Source organism: Dipodomys spectabilis, unplaced genomic scaffold (genome assembly GCF_019054845.1).
Source record: "Dipodomys spectabilis isolate Male_0828 unplaced genomic scaffold, ASM1905484v1 ptg000216l, whole genome shotgun sequence".
Taxonomy (NCBI): domain Eukaryota; kingdom Metazoa; phylum Chordata; class Mammalia; order Rodentia; family Heteromyidae; genus Dipodomys; species Dipodomys spectabilis.
In genome coordinates, this window is record NW_024870893.1 from 406,099 (window position 1) to 418,905 (window position 12,807).

At 36.4% G+C, this 12,807-nt stretch overlaps 1 pseudogene; it reads right to left on the reverse strand.

Annotated features, from left to right (window-relative positions):
• Positions 1-831: 831 nt before the first annotated feature.
• The window catches only part of LOC122122903, a 54,260-nt pseudogene continuing 42,284 nt past the window's right edge, over positions 832-12,807 (reverse strand).

Genomic DNA, 12,807 nt, shown 5'->3' on the forward strand with positions numbered 1-12,807 from the left:
ATTAAACCAATTCTTAAAATTCTAAAACAATATAGAAGAAGCAGAGAGGGGGAAGAAAGAAGAGAGGAAGGAAAGGGAAGAGAGAGGGACTGAAATCAGAGAGAATGGGGGAGATTATTTCACCAAAATCAATTGAGGAATAAGGAAAAAGAAAGATGTGGGAATGGAAATATACAAGTATGAAGCAAAATAAACACTATTGAGTATATAAAACATGGATCTTTTGGAAGAGGAAAATATTAATGAGTCATGATTAAGAAGAATAGTTACAGGTAGGAAGATAATGTACTTTAAAATTTAAAAAAAGCCCATTAACTCCGCTGCACAGGATAACATGTAGTGACCATGGCTTAAAGGTAACCTGGGAAGGAACATTAAGCGAATAACATTTCCAGTTAACCATTACAGAGCCAAAAGAGGAGCTGTGGCTCAAGTGTAAAGCACTAGCCTTGACCAAATGAATGAATGAATGAATGAATAAACTAACTAAGCGAGAGTAACCAGGCTTTAAGATCAAGACTCAGGACTAGCAACATAAAATAAGTTTTTAGGCAAACGATTAAGAAAGCACAATTCAAAAACTAGTAGCACTTAAAATATATTAGGGAGATGATTGGATAAGTGCAGTGTAAGCATGAAAATCCAAAGATATTGGAACAAAATTCAAATGTAGGTGGCTAAAAATTGTGACTGTACTATCATATGAGAAATGAGTGGGACTCATTTATTCATCAAATTGATTCTAACAATATAAACTAATATCTGATGGAAAAAGAAATGTAGAGTTTATTTGGCCTTCTATGTATTTAATCATACATTTAAGTTTCATCTTCAGGGTTTATTTCTCCTGGCACGTGTTTTGTCCTGAAAACCATGCAGAAAATTTCTATCTGGCCTTAACAATATGATGTAGCACTTGGGAGCAAAAATGCAGCCCAACAGCCCTGCACTGGAAGCCAAGATGGAGAAAACCTCTGTAGCCACCATGACTTTTCCTTTGGCACTGTGGTAGACAGGCAGGAAAGTGAACCAGATACTACAGAACACCAGCATGCTGAAGGTCAGGAACTTGGCTTCATTGAACGTGTCAGGAAGGTTCCTGGCCAGGAAAGCCCCAATGAAGCTGGCCAGGGCCAGAAAAAACAGGTATCCTAAGACACAGTAGAAAGCAGTGAGGGAGCCCTTGTTACACAGGATGATAATGTGGCCATGTTCAGAGTGTACATCTGTGTCAATGAAGGGAGGTGAAGTCCCCAGTCAAAGGACACAGAATGTCACCTGAATCAGAGTACAGATGGGAATGATGAAGTTAGGAGCCCCTGAGAGCAGTAACCACCTCATTCTTCTCCCTGGATAAGTGACCTTGAAGGCCAGAACCACAGTTGCAGTTTTGGCTAAGACAGCAGAAACAGCTACTGTGAATACAACTCCAAATGTGGTTTGCTGTAGAATGCAGGTGGCTGTGTTTGGACGGCCAATAAAGAGCAAGGAACAGAGAAAACAGAAGATGAGGGAGATGAGCAGGATGTAGCTGAGAACTTGGTTATTAGCTTTAACAATGGGGGTGTTCTGATGTTTCACAAAGACTCCAAGAACAATTGCTGTGAGTGTACATAAACAGAGAGCCATGCAGGCCACGGCAATCCCCAACGGCTCTTCATAAGCCAGGAAACTTACAGCTCTTTGGAGGCACTGGTTTCTCTCTGTGTTGGCATACTGATGATCTGGACACTTCAGACAATTCTCCACATCTGGTGAGGAATTCAAATAATCTTTTCAGTACTTAAAAGCAAATTAGAAAATCCCTACATAGAGAAAATTATAACATGTCATTACTTATCAGCATAAAAACAAAAATTCCCGAGTATTACCAGATATGTTCAGTATCATATTTCATATTGTATCTTCATCATATTCCCACACACTTTCCCACTTTCTCTTCTTTTATCCAGTCCTGGGACTTGCTTTGATGGCCTGCGCACTGTCCCTGAGCTTTCTTTGCTCAAGGCTAGCACGCTGTCACTTGAGCCACAGTGCCCCTTTTGGCTCTTTCTATTTATTTGATACTGAGGAATTGAACCCAGGACTTCATGCATGCTAGACAAACTCTCTATGTCTAATCTACTTTCATAATAACTTTATCTTTACGTGTCTAAAACACATTTTCTTTTACCATTTCTATTATCCCTAAATTTTTCCAGACCTCTTCATGTTGCCATAGCTCTTCTCAGCCTTGTGTTCACCACTCACACCTTTCATCGAAAAGTGTGCATCACAGGGTTTGTACTTCCCTCCATGACTCTGGACAATATAACTAAAAGCCCTATACACCTTCCTTGAAGTTGTCATATTGTCTGTCCCGCTTGCTTGTAATGCATGGGGCAACATCAAATCAAATCTCACTTTCAAGCTCTAAAGTCATGCTGTGCACAACCCTTTTGATTGCTTCTTATACATAAAACAATCACATCACTTGCTGTGTAGCAACAATATTTCTGGGCACTAGGAAATAAAAATGTGCAAGATCTCTTTTTTCTTTATTTTCTGAAGTCAATTTTGAAAAAAAAAAAAAAAAAAAAAACAGAGACCTTATCCTTTAACTAGCTTTGCGCTTAATATGATGGGCATTAAACTTACATTAGTGATTACTTGAACAAACATTCATGTGCGAGAGTAAAAAAATTAGTTCTATACATAATTGACAACCTGTGATCTTTTTCAAGAAGCAAGAACCTCTACAGTCACAATTAATTTATGAGTAAAATGGAAGACATTGGTGCTGCAATCCTAATACACACCTTTTGCATTGCATGCTTTGGGGACACTATTAGAGAATATAAATTTCTCCCCAAGTCATGAACTTACCTGTCCCATTAGCTATCTCATTCTCTGAGCAAGGGGTACAATCATAGCAACAAGCACCCTTTTCCTCCTGAGGGGTTTTCCGGAATCCTGGAACACAACTTTCACTGCAGACAGAGTGAGGAGGCTGAAGAAAATCAGATCTGTGTCAGTAACTGCTCAGTCTTTTACCTGACACTCCAAAAATTTCATTTTTTAAAGAACAGGATTATTAAATGTAGCATTTTATGCACATAAATCTGGTCAGTTAATTCAACGTTGGTATAGATTCCACATCATACCACAAACAACTTATTTTCTATCAGCTTGATCTCTATTTAGCCTATTGAACTCTTGAGAAGTGTGAGACCTTTAAAAGTGGATTAATGGTGAGAAAGTAAGTCCTATTTGTCAGAGCTATGGAGTTTCCTAGAATTCATGTCATTATTTGTTATTTCCTGCTATTTGTGAATGATGAGGAGTAAAGAGAAACAAATTTCTTTGAAGCTTGAAAAGTGTGCAGTAACATATTGCATAGGCCTTCTGTTTTAAGGTTATTTGAATACAAAGACTGTCACATTTATACAGTGGCCATGAGGTGAGAATCTTTTTGCTCAGGCTCTTTCACTGATTCATCTCACCAAAGATACCTAAGCAGTAGGCAAGTAATCATTGAATGGAACTTCCACAAGTGGGAGCAAAATAAACCCTTAAAACATATAAAGTGATTGCTCTGATTCTTTGTCACAATGTAGAAACTTGCTAAGAAAAATGCAATTTAATATTCCTAATAAACTTTTACAAACACTCTGCTAAATTTTTTTGGAAATGATCGTCGCACTTGAACTCGTAGTCTGGGCACTGACCTTGAGGTTTTTGTGCTGAAGATTAGCATTTTATTACTTGAGCCAAATCTCCAGTTGAGATTTTTTTATTAATTGAGATATGAGCATATAAGATGATGTTAAGCTAAATGAACCCAAAGATGGGGACATAAGTGGTTTTTTCTTTCTTGCTATTGTTTTTAATGTATTTATAATGTGCTATATGATTTTTGGTTGCTTTGTTATGTTCCTCCCCTATGGTATAGCCCCTGTTTTCACTGTATATAATTTTGGTGACCTGGGTCTTGTATGTACATTTTTCTAATTTGGGGAGTGGAAGGTAAAAAACAAAATGTTCAAATAGGTATACAATTTGACCCATTGTAACAATGAGATGTACAACACACTATGTTGAAAATGAACTTTACAACTTGGTGGGTGATGGGGAAGTTGCGAAGGTGGAGAAGGAATAGATAGTTGGGAAAAACAAAGTAGAATGTAACAGTGCTCGATAGGAAGTGTATTCACTACCTTATTCATGTAACTGTAACCCCTCTGTATACTATTTTTATAATAAAAAACAAAAAAGTCTCATAGAATATTCTACCCAGTTGAGCTTTAAACAAAACTATAATCTTAGATCTGAGGTAGTCATCAACCTGGGTAGATATAATTAGAAGCAAGAGCACCCTCACCCAAGTACTGTTAATGTATTCTATTACTTTTATAACCAACAATCAGTCAATCCAATTTCTTAGGTGGGAAATATTTTAAATGTCCACTACTTGGTTTTTAGTAAGCACATAGGGTATATATTTGTGTGTGCGTGCATGCATGTGTCTGTCTGTCTGTTAGTGTGTGTGTGTGTGTGTGTGTGTATGTGTGCTTGTGCACGCACACGCCAGAACTAAATCTTACAATGTGAGTCTGGGTATCTGAGGTTTGTTGCTTAATGTTAACACTTTAGTGCCTAATCCACAGCACCACTTCAGCTTTATTGATGGTTAATACGAGATTAGTCTCAAAGCATTTCCTGTTAGCACTGTTTTTTAAACATGGTATTCATATCTCAGCCAGCAAAATACCTAGTATTATAGGAGTAAGTTATGGCACCCAACCAGGTATAAATTTTAAGGGTGAAATTTTTTTACTTATATATCCTTAAAATCATTACTGTTGAATCCAACCAACCTCTGTTGTTCCTATGGTCCACTCTACTAGATCTTCAGATAAAGTCAGTTGATGACCATGAAGAGTATATGGAGAAAATTTTCCTACTTTCATCTCAAGTTGAAGACCTTCGGGAAAATTCCAAATGTTCACAATATCATACTCTGCCCCCAATTTCTTTTTCTCATCTAAAATCACTTGATCTCCAGCAGGATTGTGAAACTGGATGTTCTTCAGAAAAGGATGCAGCTAAAAGAGAAATATATGGTGAAATATATCCCAGAGTTAAGAAGGAAAACCTGAACCAAGAAAGGCTCTTGTTTGCCTTAAATTTTTGATTCAGAATTCAAGAATAGTAGAGGCACCTAGTGAGTTGCATAGAAGAAAACCTATCAGAGAATAAAAATATTCTTTCGGAATCCTGGTCACTCAGCAAGGAAATAGAAGGCCTCTCTTCAAGAGAAACCAATTTCATGTAAATAGTCAATAGTGAGAACGTTTTCATTTGCTTACTATAGGTTTCTACATCCACTAGTTTTGTGATCATCTGTAGTATGAACTTGGTAAAAATTTAATAGATAAAATAGAATAAAATTATCTCTTATGAAAAATATACGTAATTATGTGCAGGAGGTCATCATTTACACTTACTTAAGAAATGCAGATTTCAATGGTGATTTTGAAGTCTTCAAAATATTAGCTATAAACATGTTGGTTTATTTGTTACTAAACAGATTTTTAGAAATGTCCTTTTTCATGGCTGCTTTTCTTGAAAAGTACATAAAAACATTCCTAGAGAATCTCACACACAAATGAAGAAGTATAGTATCTTGGGTTTTCAGACAATACAAAAATTATTTAATTTCATAGTGTAAGAACCTCCCTAAAAAGTAACTTTCTTCCTAATGTGTGATGTACAACACAGAAGGCCTTACCTGTGCAGGGGAAGACATTATCCCATTTCTATTTCCCATTGTTTGTGTTTCTGTTTGATAAAGCAGCATATCATGGAGAGCCTGGGCCACAGAATACACAGCATTGTATACACTGTAACTGTCTCCAGACATACTCATGTCAAATATATGCCTAGGCAACCAATCCAAGGACGCATCATGAGGACAGTTCTCCCACAGTACACAGTCAGACACAGAATCTGAGCAATTAAAGGAGAGAAACCATAACCTAGCAAGAAAAAAGTCTTCTGGGTATTTGCACGGGTTAACTGATTTGAGAAAATCTGTGAATCCAGAAACATCTGGGTGATGGTGTGAAAAAACGAGAGGTACAAGGAATGAACCTAGAATGAAATATCTCTTTCTCATGGTTACATCCCACTCTGAGTTCATAATAAAAACTTTGCCTTTAATTAAAAATTGTTCAACACATGTAAATAAATGTCGTAGGAACTCATTATCAGCATACACAATGAAGATATTTGCTGAAGATTTATTTATCTGGTTATAATGTGCCATAATTTTGAAAATATTCGACATGGAATAATTTGGTAATGATAGCTCAAAGGCTACACAAACTCTGTTCTTGGCCATCTCTTCTTTGAATGCAGGAAGAATCCACAAACCATTCTCATCTTGTAAGGTTATCAGTCCCACCCAATTCCAGCTGAAGTGAAGTAATAATAAGACCATGCCATTGGCTATTGAAGTGTCCTTTGGAGCCATTTGATAGAGACCAGGAAACATATTATTGTCACTCAGAGCATGATCAAAAGGCCCAGAGGTCAGCTAAAGGGAATGAGAACAGGATGCTGCAAAAATGAGAAGATTTCCATCCATCCTAATTCCAGTCATGATATATATATCACATAACTATGTGCAATAGTTGGAAGGTAGGTTTTTCATTTAATTTTGGAAGAAATAAATTTAAATTTTTTTAATTATTTGACAATGTATTAATTTGTTTTTACAAAATCTCTTAATCATTGTCCCTGTTTCCATCAACTCCTGTAATCGATATCCACCCCACATATTCACTGACTTTGCTAGTTCCATTTTCACATATATGTGCATTGAATATTATAATATTTTTCTACTACCCATCTCTCCTTTCTCCTCTTCCATATTCCCTGAACACCTAAAAAGCCACCCTCATTGAAGATATGCTTCAGTTGCCTGGTATTTTTATGTACTGTCTCTTTCTCTGAACGGTTACATCATTCAATTCTACCCTGCTATGTACCATAATTTAGTCAGATTGATCATACATATATATATATATACATATCTGAGTGTGGTCCAGATATTTTTAATATTTCATTTTCCTTATTTAGACAAAATATTACATATGAGAGATCATATACTCCTTTCTTTTTCTAAGTCCAATATATTGCATTCAATGTATCTTACACATGAGCCTGCATATATGTGTGTGACTCTGTGTGTGTGTGTGTGTGTTAGTAAAGGGCCAGGAACTCAGGGCCTTATGTAATTCTTGGCTTTTCCCCCCCAAAGTAGCACTCTACCACTTGAACCACACATTACTGCATGATTTTTTCTAATTAATTAGAAATGATTTCTGAGTCACTAGGATTAGAGATGTGGTCCATCAGCATCATGCTCAACATATCTGGACATTTTAAAGTCATTTTCCATTTCCTAATTTCTTAAAGAATCGACATCAATTATAAGGCTTAAAATTCCAAAATAATACCTTTTCTCTATAATGTTTTCATCCCCTTTTTGAAACCCACAGGACTAGAAATATCACATTATCTTTGAGTACATACTCTTTTTTTCCTCTACATTTTAAAATATGCTTTGTATTGTAAAAAATACTGTACATAGGGGGTACAGTTACATGAGTAAGGTAATGAGTACATTTCCAATTGAGCATTGTTACCTCCTCCTCTGTTTTCCCCCTACCATCCCTTCCTTCTCCACCTCCCACACTCCTCCTGTCCACCTTCCTCTCTGCCAAAGTTGTAAAGTTCATTTTCACCAAAGTGTCTTATACATCTCATTGTTACAATGGGTCAACTTGTATCCTTATTTAAGCATTTTGTTATTTCCCTTCCCCTCCATAAATCAAATCTCTTCCTTTTGTCCTCTTCTAACACCTGAGATGGCACTAAAATAGGCATTCTTAATATCTCCCACCGCTCACACTCTCACCTGTGGAAAACTATAGAGGTCCAGCAGTGTCCCAATCTGTGAAGATAATGCTCCTGAAGGTCCTGTAAGTACTGCTATAGACTGGTTGTCTCTCATACAATTATAGTTTGGAAAGTCATATTTCCCAAAAAGGCAAACGAAGGGATTTTCAAATGATGTCCTTGATCCATATTGAACATCATAGATACTAAATCCCAGAGTTAAGTTATGTAAAAGATCAGGGTTTTTGTTGATCTCTTCTATAGCAAAAGCCAAGGCCAAAACACACTGGTAGTTCTTGAAGGTAAACCTGCATAATGAGCATAGAAATTCAGCAGGAGTATTTCAAAATTATGGCTTTTATGGAAGGAATGCTTGCGTTTCTGCTAATAAGTATGGTAAAATATTATGCCCAAGTAGGATGGAATATGAATACAATGTCTTGTGCTTGAATATAGGATTATGTAAAGATATGAAAGGAATTTGTCATGAATTACATTCAGAAACTTAGTTAAGCCAAGAGCTTGCTTTATCTCCACTACCATATACATGCAACATGCACAATTTTTCCATTAGGCATGGAGTAACTTGTGATGAGACACAAAATATTCTGTTGCCTTCACCTTGGGTAAATATGGTAAAACAGGTGGAGACCTGTGTGAAAAGCCTTCTGGTTCAGTCACCCAGTTGCTGTTAAGTGGTTATCTTGCAGGTTGAGCTAACTAACAATTCTTCAACTTAATAGCATCTTTGAGAAGGAAAGCATTATTTAATCAAGATTGCATAGCAAGCTTTGCTCACATACCCAACAAAATCAACAGCTCTTCCTGCAATATCAACCACAACAAAAGCTTAATAACAGGTGAGGTAATTTAGCTGTTATTTATGTAATGAGAACATAGGTAGTCAACCAACTCCAAGGTACTGAATATGGGGAAAGGAGCCTCCAATGTAGGTTATGAGGAAAGAATTGTGAGAAATCTTTACATTGAAATCCCCCATCCAAATCCACCATGAGGAATTACACTAATACTTAATATATTTGCTAGTGTATTTATCTTGAGATATAGAAAAGGAAAAAAACATAAAGTTGTAAAGAGGATAAAAATGCTTTCCTTTCTCTTTTGTGATATGTATGTGCAATGTTAAATCTGTTGTGAGAACATAAAAAAATTAATATAACGAAATCAATGTACATTGTTCAAAGAAGGACACAATGGAGACAACATGAAAATACAAATGATTCAAAATGGAGAGAAATAATCCATGAATATACAAGAAAAATGGCAAGTAAAGCAAGTTTAATTCTTAGAGAAAATGTCCAGGCTATGGGTCAGACAATGAAGGACCTAGAATATAGTTCTAAAATGCTTTAAGAACAGGTTGATTAAAATATGAAAAGAAAGAAAATGTACACAGGACAATTCCTGAGCATGATGAGACTAGAATTATTAGAAGAAGTCATGGCATCTATAAAGATAAAGGTAAATCTATATCGCAGATGAAAAGGAAACTAATAGTACAGATGAAATGAAAGTGTCTTCTCCTGGCAAAAGAATATAAGACACTGATAATTCCTGGGGGAAAAAAAGTAAAGGAGCATGCAAGAATTCGTGGGAGCCGGGTGGGAGGGGGCTGGGCTGGAAGGGGGGGATGGGAAGGAATGGTAAGGGGAAACAAAGGAGGAAGCAACAATGTTTGATAAGAAATGCATTCATTACATTGCCTGTGTAATTGTAACCCCTCTGTAAAGTATATTCACAATAAAAAAAAAAGCAACTAAAAAAAAAGAAATTTAGGAATCAACCAAAAGCCCTACTTTATGATTACATATTCATGAAGGAGGAGAGCAAGCAATAAAAAAAGATAGAAAATATATCTAATGGAATTTTATTAGAAACATTTCTGAGCATGGAAAAATAAAGACACATTCAGTAACAAAGAGTAGTAGAAGCCTAAGCAGTCCAGACCAGAAAAGAGCATGCTATTGCCCATGGAAAGGGTACTGGAAGATATTTGAGAGGAATAATTGATTATTTATGGAGGAAAAGCTGTCAGAATAAATACAAATTTCTCATATGAGATAGTGAAAGGAAGAATGCCTGAAATGATGTATGCCACAGTTTATAGGCAAACATCTACCAACCAAAAACAGTGTACCCAGCAAAATACTCCTTCATAACTAGTGAACAAATATAAAATTGCATAACAAGAATAACTGAAATAATTTTCCTCATCAATCCAGCAATAGAAAAATAGCTAAGGAAATACATATAGAAAATCAATCAGAATGCCATACTGGTGGAAAGAATATTCCTTATTAGAGAACCAGCTAAACATCATAGGAAAAGGTGAGGCACAGCCACCAAGTAGCTGAATAACATGTCAGGGGTTACAAAACACTTCTCAATTCTCAGCATGAATGACCTTAAATCTCCAAATAATTGGAACAGATTAGGGAGTTGGATCAAATAGCAAGACCCATGTATATGCTGTCCACAAGAGACCCATCTTGCCAACTGAAATGAACATTTTCTAATTGAATGCCTGGAATAATATATTTCAAGCAAATGCTCCCATAAACAGGGTGGAGTAGCAATCCTAATACCAGATGAAATAGATTTCAAATTAAAATTAATGGTAATAAACAAAGGAGGGCACTGCAGAAAAATAAATACAAGTCTCCCTCAAGAGCATACAACAATTCTAAATACCCATGCACCAAATACTGGACACCCAACTTCATTAAACAAATACTTTCTAATCTACAACTTATCTAAAAAAATAGATGCAAACACATTGATTGCTGGTGACACCAACATTTCACTGTTGTAGCTGGATAGATCATCCAGGCAAAAATTCTGCACAGGACCATTATACCTAAACAACTGCATTGATAAAATAGAATTACCATATAGCTAGCAAATAATTAACCCAGGAGCATCCGAATATACATTCTTTTCAGCCACTCAAACAACATTCTCCAAACTAGATCATCCGGTAACTCAAAAGGCACATCTGTGCAAATTCATAAAATGTCATGATTCCCTATATCCTGACAGATCATAATGGAAGAAAATTACAATTCAGCAGGCAAAGCTATTACAGAAAATCCTTTAAAACTGGTGACTGAACAACATATTGCAGAATGACCAGAAGGTTATTGATAAGATTAGAAGGTTGATTCTAGTTTTTATGAAGCAATAGATATGAATACTAAAAAAAAAAGTCAGCTACTTTGGGACACAATGAAGGCAGTAGTCAGAAGAAAATCTATACCTCTAAATGCCTACAGAAACAAATTGGAGAAATCACAAATTAATAATTTAATGATAAGCATTAAGTTCCTTGTACAAAAGGAACATGACCAATTCAAAACCACTAAATGGAAACTATAATATTAAAACCGGGGAAGGTTGCTCTGTGGTACAGTGCTTGCCTTGCATGCATGAGATCCTGGGTTTGATTACTCAGCACCACATAAGTAGAAAAACCTGGTAGTGGCCATGTGGGTCAAGTGGTGGAGTGCTGGCCTTGAGCTGAAGAGCTGAGCATCAGTGCCCAGGCCCAGAGTTCAGGCCCTATGGCCGACAAATAAATTAAAACAAGAAGTAAACAAAATAGAGAAGAAAATACCATAGAACGCATAAAAAATGAACAGATTGGTTCTTTGAATAAATTAAAAAATTGAGAGACCCTTAGCAAATCTGAACACAAAAGGAAAAGAACACACAAAATTATAGACAGCATTACATTCAATGGTGAAAAATTAAACCAATTTCCTCTAAAGTCAGGAAGAAGAAACAGATGCTCATTTTCTATTCTTTTTCTATATTGCAGTGGAATTTCTAGCAAGAGAAATAAAGCAAGAGAAAAAAAAGAAGTGGATCCAAATAGGAAATGAGAGCTATAACAATCCCTATTTGTAATTGTTTTCAGGGTACCATGGCATCTATTAGTCAGCCAAACCTTCATGGCTGAGGTGTCAGTTAACAGTTGGTACTAGCAACTTCTTCCCCAAGAAGCCCCTCCTCTGCCACAGAGCTCTAGTGTTTCCCATATTCTCTCCTGCAATACTTTCAGGATGTCTGGTGTTACATTGAGGTGTTTACGGATGGCATAACCCAGTATTGGAAGATACCTATAGCTTCCTTCCCCCAAACTAATCCAAAACTTTCGAAAAGTACAGAATCAAAATTAACCCATTAAAATCAGTAGATTTCTGGTGTGCCAACAATAAGAAGTTTGTGACTAAATTCAGGTAAACCACTTTTTTGTAATAGACTCAAAAAAATTGAAAAGACCCAGGAATTACCTTAACCAAAGATGTGAACAAAACCTGAAGAAAACTTTAACTGTCTGAAAAAATTAAAGCATTTATAAGTAAATGGAATACCTTTTTTTCCCCCGTCGGTTGTGGGGCTTGAGCTCTGGGTTTGGGCACTGTCCCTGCGCTCTTCAGCTCAAGGCAAGCACTCTACTGCTTGAGCCAGAGCACCACTTCCGGTTTTCTAGTGGTTTATTGGAGATAAGAGTCTCACAGAGTTTCTGCCCAGGCTGGCTTTGATTCGTGATCCTCATATCTCAGCCTCGTGAGTAGCTAGAATTACAGGTGTGAACCATTGACGCCAAGCTTAATGGAATAACTTTGATGCTCCTGAATGGGAAGGATTATCATCGTGAACATGGCAGCACTGCTCAGTTATTCTACACATTCAATGCAATGCCCATTGAAATCCCAACAACAATCTTGAGTGATATAGAAGAAATATGAAAATTTTTATGGACGGAAAATCATGACAAAGAGCAAAAATGGTCTTTAACATCAAGAACAGTACTAGGGGAATAACAATATCTATCTTCAA